This window comes from Sus scrofa, chromosome 13, assembly GCF_000003025.6.
Source record: "Sus scrofa isolate TJ Tabasco breed Duroc chromosome 13, Sscrofa11.1, whole genome shotgun sequence".
Taxonomy (NCBI): Eukaryota; Metazoa; Chordata; class Mammalia; order Artiodactyla; family Suidae; genus Sus; species Sus scrofa.
Window position 1 is genome coordinate 69,343,349 of NC_010455.5, and position 17,325 is coordinate 69,360,673.

Below are 17,325 nucleotides of genomic sequence, written 5' to 3' on the forward strand. Positions count from 1 at the left end.
ACAAGCCACTGCAGCAACACGACCAGATCCTTTACCACTTGCACCACAGGAGAACTCCATCTGGGCCTCAATACACTTTTAACCCATCAGCCAGGCTTTACTAAGCTCCTAATGCCTAGACTGGGGTTGAGGGCTAGGGCAGGTCCAGAAGAGGGAGGGACGCTGTGGTTCAGCCCTGCTTCCAGGTGTCCCCCAACGTCACTCTGGGAGGCCACAGACCACCTGCAGCACAATGGCAGGTGAGCTTGTTAGTGAGATGATGCCGTCCCCAGAAACCCTGATTCAGAAGGCAGAGGGTGGTGCCTGGGAAACTGCATTTAAAGAAACTCTCAGAGGCTGCTGGAGCACAGCACCCACAGGCTGCGTGGAAGCAGATTGTGCCCCATTTGCTCTTAATCAGAAAGCTCTGTGGTGGGAAAATGTTCTCTATCCAAAGCCTCAAGAAGGTTATTTGAGTCATTTAACAAATTAATATAAAATTAAATGAGTTTTAAGAATTAGAAAAGTCATAAGTGTACAAACAGCAAGGGAGGGTAGAGTAAGAACTTTCAACTCCTCCCCCTCCCACTCTGCTCTCCAAACGCTATTGATCAGCCACTCAGAGCCAAACCCTGCGCTGGGCACTGGGGACTGCCGGGGACAAGATACAGTCCCTGTAGAACCAGTGACAATAACTGTGGCAGTTAGTGTGTATTGAGTGCTTGCTCACAGTGGCCATGCCTGAGCCTCATAATGGTGCTATGATTATTCCCTTTTTCTAAAAGAGAGTGAAGGAGTTCCTGTCGTGGCGCAGCAGAAACAAATCCGACTAAGAACCATGAGGTTGTGGGTTCAATTCCTGACCTCGATCAGTGGGTTAAGGATCCAGTGTTGCCGTGAGATGTGGTGTGGGTCACAGACGCATCTTGGCTATAGTCCTGATTGGCCCCCTGGCCTGGGAACCTCCATATGCCATGGGTGTGCCCCAAAAAGGACAAAAGGCAAAAAAAAAAAAAAAAAAAAGAAAGAAAAAAAATTTTTTAAATATGAGTAGAGCATTTTGTCCCAGTCATGATTTCCCAGAGCTTGTCTGAGTTCAGTCTGTATCAGAAGAACTTGGACCCACCCACCCACCCCACCCCATGCTGAAATGCAGATTCCTGGGCTTGCACTCGCCTGCATCCTGGAACAGGGCCAGGAGGCTACGTTTTCCACACACAGCCTGATGTCTCTCACCCCTGTTCAGTTTGGAGAACCACTGCCCCAGCTGTTCTGGGAGGTGGAGGATGAAGAGGCCACGGAGGGGGTGGGACTTTGACGAGGAGGGAAGCAGCCCAGCCGGGGCCAAGGCACAGAGCCCGTGGGCTCCCCTGCTGGGTTTCTCTCAAGCAGCGTGGATGAGCCCTGCCAGTGTCTAACGGCCCTCACAGCACCCAAGGCTCTCCCCCTCCTCAAGACTGTGTGCAGTTCTCCCAGCCTCCAACCCCCGAGCAGTCCCAGCTGCTTTTTAAAAAATATCTTGTTAGTCAAGTGGGACCTTATTAAATGTGAGAATAATAGGTCCAGAGATGAAAGAAACATTGTAAAGTCCAAGAAAAAAAAATCCATTCACAGGGCTCTTCAGAGCTGGAACCTTAATCATGTGACAAAGAAGAAAGGCTGTCACCCTGACATTCCCACTCCGCCAGGTGACTCAAGGCAACACCTTTAGATGTGTGTGGGAGGGGTGTGGAGATGGACTCCAGGGAGCCTGTAGAATCCAGGGTCACCCAGGCCAGCATGGGGCTCTGTGGGGGAGGGGCACGTGATGGGCCCTCACACTGGGAAACCAGACTCTGTGGAGATTCAGGGAAAGAAGAAAGTCCAATAATGCCTCCTTTTACCCCATCCCCTTCCTGCCAGCTTCCCCAGGTACACTCCTATTCATTCCTCTAGGCCTAGCCCAAAAGTCCCACCTCTGGGAAGCAGAGTTAACCCTTGCCCTTCCTAGGCTGCAACAGCACTGGGAGCAGCTCTATGTCACAGTTCAGCTTCCTATTCCCATGTCTGTCCCCTCGAGGTCCTCAGAACAAGGCTGGGCCCTGAGCAGGTGTTGATGAACAACGGTGTTTTGGAAAGACAAACACTGAGGCAGGTCAGTTCTGGCGTCAAATTACTTCTTTCAAATCAAGTGTTGCCCCCACAGCCAGTCAGCAGTCAATTGCTGGAACTTCTTGAAGGGACTTTCAAGGTCCTTGGTGACCTCACCCTCACCTACCTCTTCCTCAGCACTTCTCCACCTTGTTCTGAGCCACCTGCATCAGAATTGCCTAAGGCCCCACCCAGACCCACCCAGTCAGAACCTCAGGGCATTTGAGGAGCCCCAGGCTGCAGACAGCAAGGGGAGGGGAATGGGAGGAGGTGGTGATGGGCAGGGTCGCTGGAAGCCCAAACAGACACACCTCGTGCCAGCCCCCACACCACCCCTCCCCAAGTGGCAGTTCTTTGCCTAGCAGTACAGTTATCTAAATTAAACTCAGTGCTTCTAATGAAACAGTGAGAGTTATTACACACTCCACTACTTCCTGGCAAAGCTTCTAATTGACTCAGCCACCCAGAGAAGACACCAGAATGCAGGATGGTCCAGCCCCACCTGCCAGAGGAAAGGGGCTTGGAAGCTGAAAGGCAGCTCACCAGAGCCCACCCACCTGCTTGTCCACCAATTGGCTGGACCGCCCGCCCTGGGGGTTGGTGTGTGGGGAGGTCAGAATGGACCTGTGGGAAGAGTGGACCCTACCAGCCTGCCTGCCTTCCTGGCTGTGTGCTCAAACATCACAATGGATGGGCAGGTGGGCCTTCCCCAAGCCCCAGCCCCAGCTGCAGGGTTCTGCAGCTCCTGGGATGAAGGTCAAGATCCCCAGCACGCCCTGCTTGGATCCCTGCACCCTTACACCCCTGCACTTTCAGACTCTGTGCCTTGAGGATCCCTCCTGTCGTTTCCCCAGCAGATAAAATTAGCCTTTTCTTGGATTTGCCCTAAGCACCCCCACCCCGTGCTCCCTTGGTAACTGACAAGGCTCCGATGAGCAGAAACTTACACTTACCGAGCACTCACTCCATGCCTGGCCCCCGTATCCAAGTGGATCATGTGGACAGTCACTGCCACAGGCCCCCAGGTCCCACTCTTTCCAGTTTGGGGAGGGAATAGAAGATACGTGGCGGGAAGGTGGTCTCTTGAAGTACCTGGGTTCTCCTGTTGGTGTGAGAAGCAGCAAAGTGTCATCCCTATTCTGAGAGACATTGATGTAGCCAAAGAGGCCCAGGCAGACAGATCTTGCACTGAGAACCCAGGGGTTTCAGACCGTGTGGACCAGTGAGTGCACTGTATGCAGAGACAAGCAGCCCTACAGACTGGAGATGGCCACAGGCTGGCCCTTCCTTTGGGCTCATGTTCCTTTCATGGAGAGGGGGAATTCCAGGCTCCCTCCCCTTGAGTATGACATGTGGCCACAGCCCAAGAATGCTGCATGAGCTCCAAGACCATAATAAAAGGTAGCCCCACTTCAGCCTTGTTCTTTGGGGTCACTTACTCTTGGCACCCAGGCCACGGGGCTGTGAGGGAGCCCAGGGCATGTAGGTTTTCCAGCTGAGGTCCCTACAACAGCCAGCATCAGCTGCTGACTGAGGGCGACTTCATGATGCCTCCAGCCTCAGCCCCTGTCTGACTGTAACAGCACAAATGACCCTGAGCCAGAACCACCCAGCTGAGCCAAATCAGCCTCCAGAACTCTCAGGAGAACAATAGATCATTCTGTTATTCTGTCAGTTATTGTTTTAAGCCACTAAGTTTTAGAGTGATTCCTTATGCAACAATAGAAAACTAGCACAGATGGGGACTCCTGGGATTGACTAGCAGGGGTGGGGAGATTCTGAGTGGCCAAGATCAGGTTTCCACGTCTTAACAGAAGGAGAGGTTGAGGTAGAAATGAAGAGCTGGTGTTCCCTTCATGGCTCAGTCGTTGACGAATCCGACTAGGAACCATGAGGTTATGGGTTCGATCCCTGGCCTTGCCCAGTGGGTTAAGGATCCTGCATTGCCGTGAGCTGTGGTGTAAGTTGCAGATGCAGCTCAGATCCCGCATTGCTGTGGCTGTGGCGTAGGCCAGCAGCTACAGCTCTGATTAGACCCCTAGCCTGGGAACCTCCACAAGCTGCAGGACTGGCCTTCAAAAAGACAAAAAGACAAAAAGAAAAGAAAAGAAAAGAAATGAAGAGCCAATCTAGAAAGCCAAAATGTTTGCATATTTGGCTTTTAGACTTTCAGATAGGAAAGGCATATCCTTTATGCCAGCTGTGTGACCTTAGGGAAGTCACTTTCCCTCTCTGAACTTCAGTTTCATGATCACAGATGTGATGTGCCCGGCACTCACCGGGCATTCCATGTGTGCTCATCCCTGCTCTCACCTCCAGGGAGGGAGGGAGAGAGGAGGGAGATGAAGCCACCCTCCATCTCTGCTCTCAGGTCATGCTGCTCCTGGAGGACAGACACTCCCCCTCCTTCCTCCCCTGGTGCTGGAGTGAGTGAGCCCAGAGCCAGGTAATCAATAGATCAATGTCCAGCCCTGCCTAGATGAGCTCTCCACTTATTAGAAGGGCCTGCCACCTCTGCCTCTCTCCTTTCCAACTCAGCAGGTGCTTAATTCAGGGCAGGAAACAAACGACTAGAAATCTGCTTCTCATCCCATCCCCCACCCCATCTCCCCATCTGCCCAGAGCTGGAGGAACATCCGGCTCCGTGTGCCAGGGCAGGGCCTGGATGGAGACGTAGACCTCCTGGCCAGTCCTCTCCTCCTGGTCATTCAGCCTAAATATTTACCTTTAGTCCAGACAGCAAGGCCTGTTCATTGAGCACCAATTGTGCAATGACCAGGCACTTGACACATACTTCCTGATCAAAACCACCAAACCTCTGTGGTGGGCGCTATGATAAGGTCAATGTGATGGAGGAGAAGCTGAGAAGCAGATGAGTCACTCTTCCTGGGGTGCACTTGGCTTAGAAGCAGGCCAGTCTCACTCCTGGGGCTCCCTATACTCAAGGGCTGACAGAAGATCCCCTAGATTCAAGTACCATCTTGTCCAGAGCTCAACAGAGGAAGCCCTGTGGTTCTTTTTTTTTTTTGTCTTTTTGTCTTTTGTTGTTGTTGTTGTTGTTGTTGCTATTTCTTGGGCCGCTCCCTCGGCATATGGAGGTTCCCAGGCTAGGGGTTGAATCGGAGCTGTAGCCACCGGCCTACGCCAGAGCCATAGCAACGCGGGATCCGAGCTGCGTCTGCAACCTACACCACAGCTCACGGCAACGCCGGATCGTTAACCCACTGAGCAAGTGCAGGGACCGAACCCGCAACCTCATGGTTCCTAGTCGGATTCGTTAACCACTGCGCCACGATGGGAACTCCGCCCTGTGGTTCTGATGAAGAGATAGGCAAACATACCTATGTGTTCATAAGCACCTATTAAGTACCTGTTTCAGGGGAAGGGATGGAGCAATAAACAAAAGGAAACGCCTGCCCTCACAGAATTTGCAATCTAGTTGCCCAGGGAAGGGACGTCACTTGTCTGAGGTTACACAGTCTGTAAGCAGCCAACCAGATGCAGGGGTGTTGGGGATTTTGGGGAAAGGCCCCATCTGACAAGCCAGGACCAGGCCATTCAAGGCATGTGGGACAGGAACAGACCAGCCAGTCCTGGTCCTACCACTGCCTGGCAACCTGGACAGGTCACTTCACCCCCCTGAACCTCTGTTTCCTCCTGGGTGAATGGGGATGGTGATAGCTGGGCTGAGATATTTGGGAAGGTGAAATGAGGTCTGACAAGTGCTAGAGATGGGCTCATCCTCTTCCCCTTGCAGTGAGTGTTCAGACCTCTTCTACTTCCCCCGTGTGGGCCACCTTTGCCTTGATCAATCCTAATGAACTTGGAACAGATCTGGGCATACTGTGGCCTGATCTGCCACCTCTGCTTCCTATTTCCTCAGTGGTTCATTCGTGGGTCCTGGGGCATGGAGTGGCAAGGCTCTGGTGTAGATAGGCAGATTAATTGTACAAGGCTATAGCACACAAAGCACAAATTATAGAAGATTAAAAAGATAGCGCTGGCAGTGTGTGGAGAATAAATTAGAGGAGGGTATCTGTCAGCTGCTGTCACAATAACGCTGCCTAACAAACTATGGCCAAACTCAGTGGCTTAAACAATGATCATGCTTTCTCAGAGGCCTGCAGTGCGACAGCTCTGCTCCACCTGTCTCTCCTCCTCCAGGAGCAGTGGGTGAGTTGTGGTATGTTCTCATGGCAATGGCAGAGGAACAAGAGGGTGGGTGCCAGGCTTAGAACTGGCCCACATCTGCTCTATTCCATTGGGCAAAGCCAGTCAATGGCCAAGGCAAAAATTAAGGGGCAGGGAAATCCACTACACCCATGATGAAGGCTTGGCAAGGCTGTGGCTGCAAGAAGGGAAGAAGAATTTGGATCATTTCTCCATACACTGAGGAGGGGGGAGGTAGTGTGTCTGGTTGAGAGGCCTCTGCAGATATTCCACTGAGCAATAACGGTGACACAGAGCGAAGTGGTAATGGTGGGGGGGATGAGAAATATCTGTTGGATGAATGAACACCCCTACCTTTCTTTGGTCTGAATATATGTGTGCCCCCAAATTCATTTGTTGAAATTCTAACGCCCAACATGCTGGGATTAGAAGCTGAGGTCTTTGGTGGATGACTAGGTCATGAGGATGGAGTCCTCAGGAATAGGATTAGTGCTCTTATAAAAGAGACCCCTGCCCCCTGCTACCATGTGAGGACACAAAGGGAAGCCTGCAGCCTGGAAGAGGGCCCTTCCCTAACCACCCTGGCCCCATGATCTCAGACCTCCAGCCTCCAGGACTGTGTGAAATCAACTTCAGTTGTTTATAAGCTACACAGTCTATGGTGTTTTGTGACAGCAGCCCGAACAGACTGAGATGCAACTTGACCATTAAATTCATTACTGAGAAATCAAGCTAAAGATATAACCTAAAACGTGAAGATACTTATTGCAGCATTGCTTAGAATAACGAAGCACCGGAAACTATTTAAATGTGCGTGAAATGTGACCTCTGATCACTAGGGCCTTAGAGAATATACCAGAAAGAGCCTGGGCTTTGGAGTCAAATAGACCTGGGTTTAAATTCCAGCTCTACCCCTTTTAAGCTGTGTAACCCTGGGCAAGTCACTTCACCTGTCTGAGCCTCAGGTATGAAGGAAGGAAAAGAAAAACATTTCTATATAGATCAGGACAAAGAGAGGTCACTGGTGGCAGGAACATCTTCCTAGACAAGGAGGACTCAAGTGGGGGCAGGGGCATGGTTGGCAGAGGCAGAGGGAGGAGGCAGCCCCTCTCCATGGAAAAGGCTTGCTGTCAGGACAATGTGGCACATCTGAAGAAGAGGGAACCCTAAGGTTGCAACTGAGATGCTGGGAAGAGAAGTGGTGGAGATGAAGAGTGGGATAGGGTTGTGGGGCATGACCACAGAAGACTGAATTCTGGGCCTGGAGACAGAGCACCGGATGAGGGGGTGTTAGGTCTGTGAGTAGGAAGTGTGGCCCCACTTTGGGCTTGATCCTTGTGCAGTAGGCTGTGATCCCACAAGTGCCTGTCCTGGAGTAGTGGCTTTTGGACCACTAGACATGCTTTAGTTTAATCGATAGTTTGCTATAGGGTCCATTATGTTGTTAATGGACTACCCTTCATACATTGCAGCTGTGGCAACACCAGGTCCTTAACCCACTGTGAGGGACTGGGGATTAAACCTGCTTCCCAGTGCTCCAGAGACTCTGCCAATCCTGTTGTGCCACAGTGGGAACTCCAAAGTACCCTGCCTTTTGGCTTTAGGAAACCAACAGACATTGGGTGTCCTGCACATTAACCCCCTCACTTGGCTCTTGATGTCATTGTCCCATCCAATCTACACAGCATGTGTCTCTGAGTGTGTTGATCTCTGTATCTCTGACTCTGTGCAACCATGTGTATCCTTGATGTGTGTTCCTGTGTATATGTCTTGTGTCTCTGTGCATCCCTGTGTGTCCATATGTCTTTGGTGTCCTTATATGTGTCCCCGACTGTGTCCTTGTGTGCGTCTGAGTCTCTGTGTTAGTCTCCACATGTGCACCCCTGTGCATGCTGAACCTGTGATATTCTCCAGCACCTTTCTTGCATGCCACCTCCTTGTCCACTCCACCCCATCTTGGGAGCTGGCGACCGTGGTGACCACCGTCCACCAGGGACCAGCCTGGTAGCTGTGACTCAGCCTTCCATCCCCAGCCCAGAAGTGTTGTAAAGGTTTTTTGAAACCCAAGCCCCCATCATCCCGACAGCTGCAGCAAATCCATCTGTGACTCTCTAGATACGGACTGAAAGCTGACTGATGATGACAGGGAGGGGAGGGCGTCTCTCTCTGTGTGACTCCAGTTAGAATTTATTAAATGTTATCTTAAAAATGTCTTTTAATTTCCCCACCCATTGGACTCAAGTGGCTCATCAATCATGAGGCGGCTTTGGGGTGAAGTGTGTCCTCATTGTGGCCGCTCACATCCGCTGTGCTCATCCCCCAGGGCAGGCGGTGCCCACAATCCTATCCCCACTCTCAGCCTGCACCCCTGAAAAGACCAAGCTTGCCCTTCATCAGAACATTGTCATCACTGCCTTCCTGTCTCCGAGATGTGGAACATTGGCTGTGATTATCATCGCAAGAGGGGATCTTGCAAGCAGGTTTATGGGGGGGGGTCTTCAAGTTTATTACCAGCAGGGCATCCAGAAACCCCTTCTGGGGTTCCCACTGTGGCTCAGCAGGTTAAGAACCTGACTAGTATCCATGAGGATGCTCATTCCATCTGTGGCCCAATCATTGGGTTAAGGATCCAGCATTGCCGTGAGCTATGCTATAGGTCACAGACACAGCTCAGATCCTGCATTGCTGTGGTTGTGGTTTAGGCCAGCATCTGTAGCTCCAATTCAACCCCTAGCCTGGGAACTTCCATATGATACAAGTGCAAATGGGGCCCTAAAAAGAAAAAAAAAAGAAAAAAGAAAAGAAACCGTTCTACTGGCTCTTTATAGGTGACCGTCCAGATCTGCTCCCCCACTACCCTCCCTGTCCCATGCTTAGGAAGCCAGGCTTCATCAAATGCTCCCTTGGTCCCAGGTTTTCTTTGGGGTTCAGCCAATGATGAGTCCCAGAGAAGATCACAAGTGGGTGAAGAAAGAGATTGTATGTTTAACGCCCTGGCACTTCTCTGTGGGGTTCCTGAACCAAGGTTACAGCTCCGAGTGAGACCCTCTCCGTCCAGCCCCTCTGTCTCTGGTTCTGGTGACTGCTGCCTCCTCTTTCTCTTAAGGCTTAGAGGCACTAACAGGTGCCCACCCACCTTCCCTGGCCATTGCTCTATTCCTTGGACACTCTGCTCTTACTTTTCTAAATAATTTGAAGATATGGTATTTCTTGGCCTGACTCTGACCAATCAATATACTTTTTCCCCCCAATCACATGCAGATACACTTCAGTTTCAAATTTTTAGAAAAATTAACTGTATTTATTTCTGATAATTAATGTACCCATTGGAGAAAAGTTAGAAAATGAAAAACTACCATTTTCCAGGCACCTGTTCTGTTCCAGGAAGGCATGATGCCCGGCACATTCCGCATTTCCTCACCTCACCCTCTGAGGTATGTTTCACCCTCTTATTGTACAGATGAGGAACTTGAGGCTCGCAGGGGTGATGCTACTTGCCCCAGTCACACAGCAAGGTAGCAGTGGGCCGAAGACTGGAAACTGGGTCTGTAAGATTCCAGAGTGCTTTCCGTGGCCCTGCCCCCTTCCTGAAATGCACTTGCTTATCTGAGCATCATTCAAACTGTCCTGAATAGCTCTCCGGCCCCAAAACCAATAAATGAAAATCTATTTCCTGCAGCCATCTGGGCCGTCAGAGTAGCCCTGGTGATGAGCCCCGTCTCGGCCTTTGGCACGACCAGACTCAGGATGCTGGTGACAGCTGGCTCTGGCTCACCTCTGTGCCCCCATTGCAGGCTAGAGTTAAAACATGACCTTCCTTGTCATTTCTCCCCCCAGAATCCATGCCCTAGATCCATGCCCACATCAGTATCTCAAAAGATCCCAGCGCAGAAGAGGAGACCTTATCCATCAGGATTGCAACCAACAGAACCCAACTCAGCTAACTTAGCTAAACGGGATTTACCACCCAGTAGGAAGACCAAAGGCTTGAAACCAAAAGGGGGGTTTTGGAGGCCTCAGGCAGCAGAGACTTTCCAAATAACTAGTCCTAGCACTGTCACTGCTACGGGCATGAATGTCCCCCCAACGATCCTGGCATCTCTCCACCTGAGAGTCTAAGTCCCACGAGAGGGTGGGTTCCATGAGCCACACTTGGGCCACAGGCTGACCCCTTACCCTGGGATGGAGCAGTGTGGCTGCCATCAGTCAAAGCCACGCAGGATGGGGATAAGGCAACTCTCCAGCAGGAAAGAGGGCTCTTCCGATTCCTGGAAGTCCAAGGATGGACACGGGAGGCCAAAGCACCATGGCGTCCACTCCAGACTCACAGGTGAGTTCCCAATAGGCAATGACAAGGACCACTTGGACACTTAGGAGGAAGAATGGGCACCTCCTTGGGCCAAACCAAAGGTCCTCATTGGCTGGGCCCCTCCACCTCCACCCACTGTCACCCTGAATCATGCCCCCATGTTAGCAGCAGGTTCATACCTGCTCCCCCACTTGCAATATCCAGGGTTCAGACTCCACATTTTCAGAGGACAAACTCTAATTAGCCCAGAACTTTGGGATAGAGCCCATTTGTGGCTGACAGAAAGATAAATATACCTAAATGGCCAAGATGATTTGCAGTTGGTTTTCATTTTTCTCCCGTAATCAGGAAAGCGATGACACAGGTGGGGGCTCGTTATCTCTGGTAGGCCTGATGGATGATGAGCTGTCTGATTCACAAGCGGCTCCTGGCTCTGGATGGTGGCATGCAGTCTGTCACCTGCCCCACCCCAACACACCCAACTCACTTCCATCCTCATCAGAATTAGCATATATATTCACAGGATGGTCCAAAGATAAGCTTCAGGATATTTCAAAAGTCAGAATCTCATTCTTTCTCTATTATGGGCTTTAAGACAGAAGACTCTGGGCTGAAGGGCAGCTTGAGGTATTTATTCCTTCAAAAGACTTTGTGTTAAAAAGAAAACTCCCTTTAGTGCAGAGATGTACCAAAACATCAAAGAGAATTTTGCAAAAGGAAAAACAAATTCTCCATATTCATCACCATCCTGACACTAGCTCTTTCCCTCTGGGTCAATTCCCTTCCAGTGGATGGAGCAGGAAAGTTTTGGACTAATACAAACCTGAATTCAAATCCAAGTTCCTTTATTTCCTGGCCGTGTGACTTTGAACAGGTCGCTTCACCTAGCAGAGCTTGGGTTTCCTCAAACAGGCAGAATAATTTTGACCTCATAGAACTGTGTGCATTAAATGAGAAAAAAATGTGTGCAGGGCACCCAGGAGTTAGTTCTGACACACAGCCCCTTTCTGCTATCCCTCTTCAGTATTCCTTGCCTCTCAAGCACCCACTGTGTGCGAAGCTCTCTGGGAGATGAATACACACTCTGTTCTCCAGGAGATTCCTTCTGTTATATGAACACATGTTATTTAGTGGACTAGCTAGCAAAACACAGAGAATGGGAGAGGAAGTGGGTCAGTGTTGAAGAAGGCAGTGGGGGTGGCCTCTTCACACGTAAGACATTGGATCCAGAGCCATGTGCCCTCACCAGATGGGTCCACCAGTGACCACTAGACCCTAGAGTGATCACTAGACCCTGCCCCAAGCTAAGCCACAGATACTGTGCCACACATGTACACACAGACCTGTATACCTGGGCGCAACACACACATGCACACACACAGACATGGACGGTTCATATACACGCTCAAAGTGAACACATGATACAGAGACTTGCATAAACACATATATGCCTGTGCTCCATGTCACCTAAAGTCATCAGACAGCACTCCCCAGAGCCACCACCCCACACACATCCAGCTCCACGCCAGCACAGTAGATTGCCAGCGTCTTGGAAAGCCCCGGCCCTCCCTGAGCACAACTCTATTCGGCATGCTCCTGCTGGGCAGAAAATTGCTCTCTGGAAACAATCTGGACCACACAGACCTGCAATTGGCTTCACGGCATGAATGTCAGACTTCACGGGGGCCCAGGGCCTGGGCTGGGGGAGGAGGTTCATGGCTTCAGCCTATCAGCCTGGACTGTGAGAGGAGAATCCTGGCCTGGCCCTGAGCCCACAGGGAAGACTCTGCCTGGCCTCTCACCATGAGGGGGAAACCTCAACAGTCGTGGGCCATTAACTACCTCTGGTGGTGCTGCCCTGGCGAGGGAGGCAAGGGACTGAGATGTCTCTGCCCTGGAAAAGAAGAGAAAGTGGGTCGTCGAACAACTTGTCCACTTCTGCCTGTCCTGGCTACTCCGGTCCTCCTGCCCATCCACCTCCAGGAAGTTTCCCTGATTGCTCTGGCCTTCGGGTCTCTCCAAGACTGCTCCCGACTTTGCTCCTCCTTCAGGTAAATATTTTAACTCCCCTGTGTCCAGGGAGGATGGAGAAAGGCTGCGCTTGTGCCCTCTCAGCTCGAAGGACAGGGCAAGGTGGCTCATGCTCACTTGCTCAGACTGAACACATTCATTCACCCATCCAGTCATTCAGTCAACAGCTCTTTACCAAGTGCTAGCTCTGTGCCAGGAACTGGATAAACAGCGGGGAGCAAGAAGCTGTCTTCATGAAGCTAAGATTCTCTTTGGGAGGCAGACAATAAACAAGGGCCTAAATACCCTATTGCACCAAATGATAAAGGCTGGGAAGGAAGAGAGAGTGAGACAGGCACCTATTTCAGCCACGGCGGTCACCAAAGGCCTCCTGGCGTGCCCTTCATCCAAAGTAACTCCAAGTCTTAGAGTTCCTGTTGTGGCTCAGTGGTTAACAAATCCAACTAGGAACCATGAGGTTGCAGGTTCAATCCCTGGCCTCGCTCAGTGGGTTAAGGATCCGGCGTTGCCGTGAGCTGTGGTGTAGGTTTGCAGACATGGCTTGGATCCCGCATTGCTGTGGCTCTGGCGTAGGCCGGTGGCTACAGCTCCGATTAGATCCCTAGCCTGGGAACCTCCATATGCCGCAGGAGCGGCCCAAAGAAATAGTAAAAAGATTTAAAAAAAAAAAAATAGATAAAGTAACTCCAAGTCTTGTCCAAGAAGCCATCCCTCACCCACAGACTGGATCTACGGCCCCTCCCCAGGGGTTTTGAGCACATGGTACTCTGTAATGCAAACATTTTCTTAACAGTGTTCCTTTCTGGATCCTCTCAGTGACTCTAAAATTAAAAATGAGACTTCTCAGGGAACGTTTATTAAATACACAAATAAGTGGATGCATAGATGGTAAGTTTCCTGGTGGCTCAGTGGATTAAAGATCCAGTGTTGTCTCCACTGTGGCTCTGGTGGCACAGGTTTTGTTTTGTTTTGTTTGCTTTTAAGGGCCGCACTTGAGGCATATGGAGGTTTCCAGACTAGGAGTACAATCGGAGCTACCACTGCAGGCCTACACCACAGCCACAGCAAGGCTGTTTTCAAGCAGTGTTTGCGACATACACCACAGCTCACGGCAACACCAGATCCTTAACTCACTGAGTGAGGCCAGGGATCAAAATGGCAACCTCAGGATTCCTAGTTGGATTTGCTTCCACTGTGCCACAATGGGAATTCCGTGGTGCAGGTTTAATCTCTGGCCCAAGAACTTCTGCATGCCATGGGCACAGACAAAAAAAAAAAAAAAAAAGATAAATGAATGGGCATTTGCAGCAGGCTCTAAAGAATAAGTGGCCCGGGGAGTTTCTGTTGTGGCTAAGCAGGTTAATAATCTGACTAGTGTCCATGAGGATGGAGGGGTGAATTCATCCCTGGCTTTGCTCGATGGGTTAAGGATCTGGCATTGTTGCAAGGTGCAGTGTAGGTCGCAGATTCAGCTCGAATCTGATATTGCTGTGGCTGTGGCATGTAGGCTGTGGGCAGCAGCTTCCATTCGACCTCCAGCCTGGGAACTCCAACTTCCATATGCAATGGGTGCAGCTGTAAAACAAACAAACAAAAAAGAACTGAAAATTTTCCAGTGCATTCAATTCATGGTCAACAAAGTCATTGATCAATTGGATTAAAAATCTCCAGTGGAATAGGCAAGGGAGACTCAGATTAGGGAGATTTCTACAGTGAGTTTCTACAGAGAAAAGGCACACAGTAAATGACTCTTCTTCCTGGAATCCTTGAGATAATTTTTATGATCTTGGGGAAGAGAGGATCTTTATTATTTTGATGGCAAAAGCGGAACACAAAGGGAAGAACTGAATATGTAAAATGTACCATTTTCTGTAATTAAAAAGCCACCATGTACAATACTGTAAACTAAGTATACTTCAACTTAAAAAAATGGTTAAATGGTTGAAAAATCAAAATAAACAAACTAAAAAGCCACCGTGTAGCAGAAACAGAAGCCTGCACATGTGATATAATTGTATAGAACCATCAGTCCCCATGTACTGACAGGAATACAATTAAAATCAGAAACCTGAATAAGGTCAGTGGATTGTATCAGTGGCTAGGAAAGGGAACTCTAATTTTTAAGACATAACCATTAGGGCAAGCTGTGTGAAGGGTACCTACGATCTCTTTATATTCTTTCTTACAACTGAATGTGAATGTACAATTATCCCAGAATTAAAAGTTTACTAAAAAAAACAAAAACAAACAAACAAAAAAAACACCATGAAAGGAGTTCCCCTTGTGTCTTAGCTGGTTAAGGTTCTGACTAGTATCTATGAGTTCAATCCCTGGGCTCCCCTTGTGTCTTAGCTGGTTAAGGATCTGACTAGTATCTATGAGTTCAATCCCTGAGTTCCCCTTGTGTCTTAGCTGGTTAAGGATCTGACTAGTATCTATGGGTTCAATCCCTGGGCTCACTCAGTGGGTTAAGGATCTGGCATTGCCGCAAGCTATGGATGGGATCTGGCATTGCTGTGGCTGTGGCATAGGCCAGCAACTGCAGCACCAATTCGACCCTTAACCTGGTAACTTCCATATGCTGCAGGTGCAGCCTTAAAAAAAAAAAGAAAGAAGGAAAAAATATTAAAAGGTAGGCTGGGTGAAGCTGCTTCAGGCCATCTGCAGCTTAGGGTTGACAAAGACCCTACGATGTCTATGGGATATCTCTGAACAGGGAGCAGAGGGATTTTGAGAGAGGAGGGCAGAAGAACTCAGAGAAGGCAGGGTCTGGAAATCAGGACCCACCTAGGGTCTCAACAGCCCTTCTGCAGGGAGGGGATGTTATGTGTGTGTGAGCGTGTGTTGGGGTGGGGTGGGGTGGGGTAGTGGCCACTGGGATTTAGAAATAGTGTGCAAACTCATCATGAAATGATCTCATTATTCATTTTCAAAAGCATAGCTCTATTAATCTGATAAGCAACTCCGGTCTTGAAATCAAGAACATTTTTATTATCAGTGGGGGAAAAAAGCAAGTTAGAAAAAAAATCTATGCAATATAATGACAGGACTCTTAGCTCCATGAGAGAGAGGAGGATCCTGATTTATTGTCCTGCTGGGTCTCTGTTTTAAAATGTCAGCTTTACCATTATTAGGTGTGGTGAGGCAACAGATTAGGAGGTGACTGCCACTGAAAAGGTTGTTTATTACTCACAGTCCCTAAAAGGAGGGCAGACCATACAGGGTTGCAGGGGGAAGCACCAGGGTCCTACCGGAGGCAGAAGGTGCAGGGAGTGGGTGGGGAAAAGTGGGCAAGAGCTTTTATTGTGGTTTCTCGGGAAGGAACAAGGCAAGTCTAGGTAAACAGGTTTAGGTTTGAATAATTCCAGCAGGCTCTGAAGCATCAGGGCTGTCCCTAGTTGTCTGGTACCCGACCCTGGGTGGTTAGGACTCTGGATTGGTAAGTTTTGTATATGAAAGTTGATCTTGGAGTTCTGTTGTGGCCCAGCAGGTTAGGAATCCAACCAGTATCCATGAGGATATGGGTTCAATCCCTGGCCTCACTCAGTGGGTTAAAGATCCAGCATTGCCACGAGTTGTGGTGTAGGTCACAGACACAGCTCAGATCTGGCATTGCTGTGACTATGGCGTAGGCTGGCAGCTACAGCTCCGATTCAACTCCTAGCCTGGGAACCTCCATATGTCCTAAAAAGAAAAAAAGGTGTGTGTGTGGGAAATCTCTGAGGAGTCCTTTACTATCTCTAGGAATTGGCTACCCTGGGAGGGGCAGGGCCTTCAGAGTCAGCAAGACCCCAGAGGTCAAAGCATCAGAAACACATCAAGATAGGATCCAAGGTCTTGATCAGGACCTAGTACCTACTAAGGGCTCAGTGGATATTTGCTGAGAGAATGAAGGAAGGGAGGGAGAGAGCTGGATTACTGAGGACACCTCAGATGCTGGTACCATCTTCTCTGGTCCTTGGGCTCTGTGGGAACTCTGCTCCCCACTTCCCAGCCATCCAGGAACTCTTCTAATAAGCAACTTAGATCCCTGATTGTAGACCTGTATTCGATGGGGTCACCAGGGGGCGATGTTCCAGCCACTTCACCCTCTCAGGCAGCTTTTATCCATCCACACATCGCTCCTTTCCAGACTCAGACATGAAGGAGATTTTGTTGTTTTGGGGGTGTGTGTGTGTGTGTGTGTGTGTGTGTGTGTGTGTGTGTGTGTGTTCTGCTTTGGTTTGTGGATACATAATCCTGTACAGAGAAAAAATTAAAACAGCACTGAGGACTGAAAATGAAAAAGCAAGCCCCCCCCCCACTGCCCTCCCCTTTCCTGGCTCCCCAGTGCCCTGGCATCCTGGCGTTATACTTCTGCATCCCTGGTGGGGGGGAGTCTTCGCATAAGAGCACCGAAATTCATCTCCTGCACCATCACACAGATGTACAGATTGCTCTCTGCTGTTTTCACTTAACAAAATATCCTGGAGTTTATTCCACATCTGTACGGGTGGCACTGCCTGATCTTTTAAAAGCAGAGTAGTACCCCATAATTGTGGATGGTCCCTAGTTAATTTAAGAAGACCCCTCCTGATTGACAGACAACCAGACTGTTTCCAATTCAGCTTCTATAAACCATGCTGCACTGAACACCATGTGTAAATGTTATCACATACAGATGTGAGTATCTGTAGGATGAATTCTGAGAAACAAAATTGTCTTGT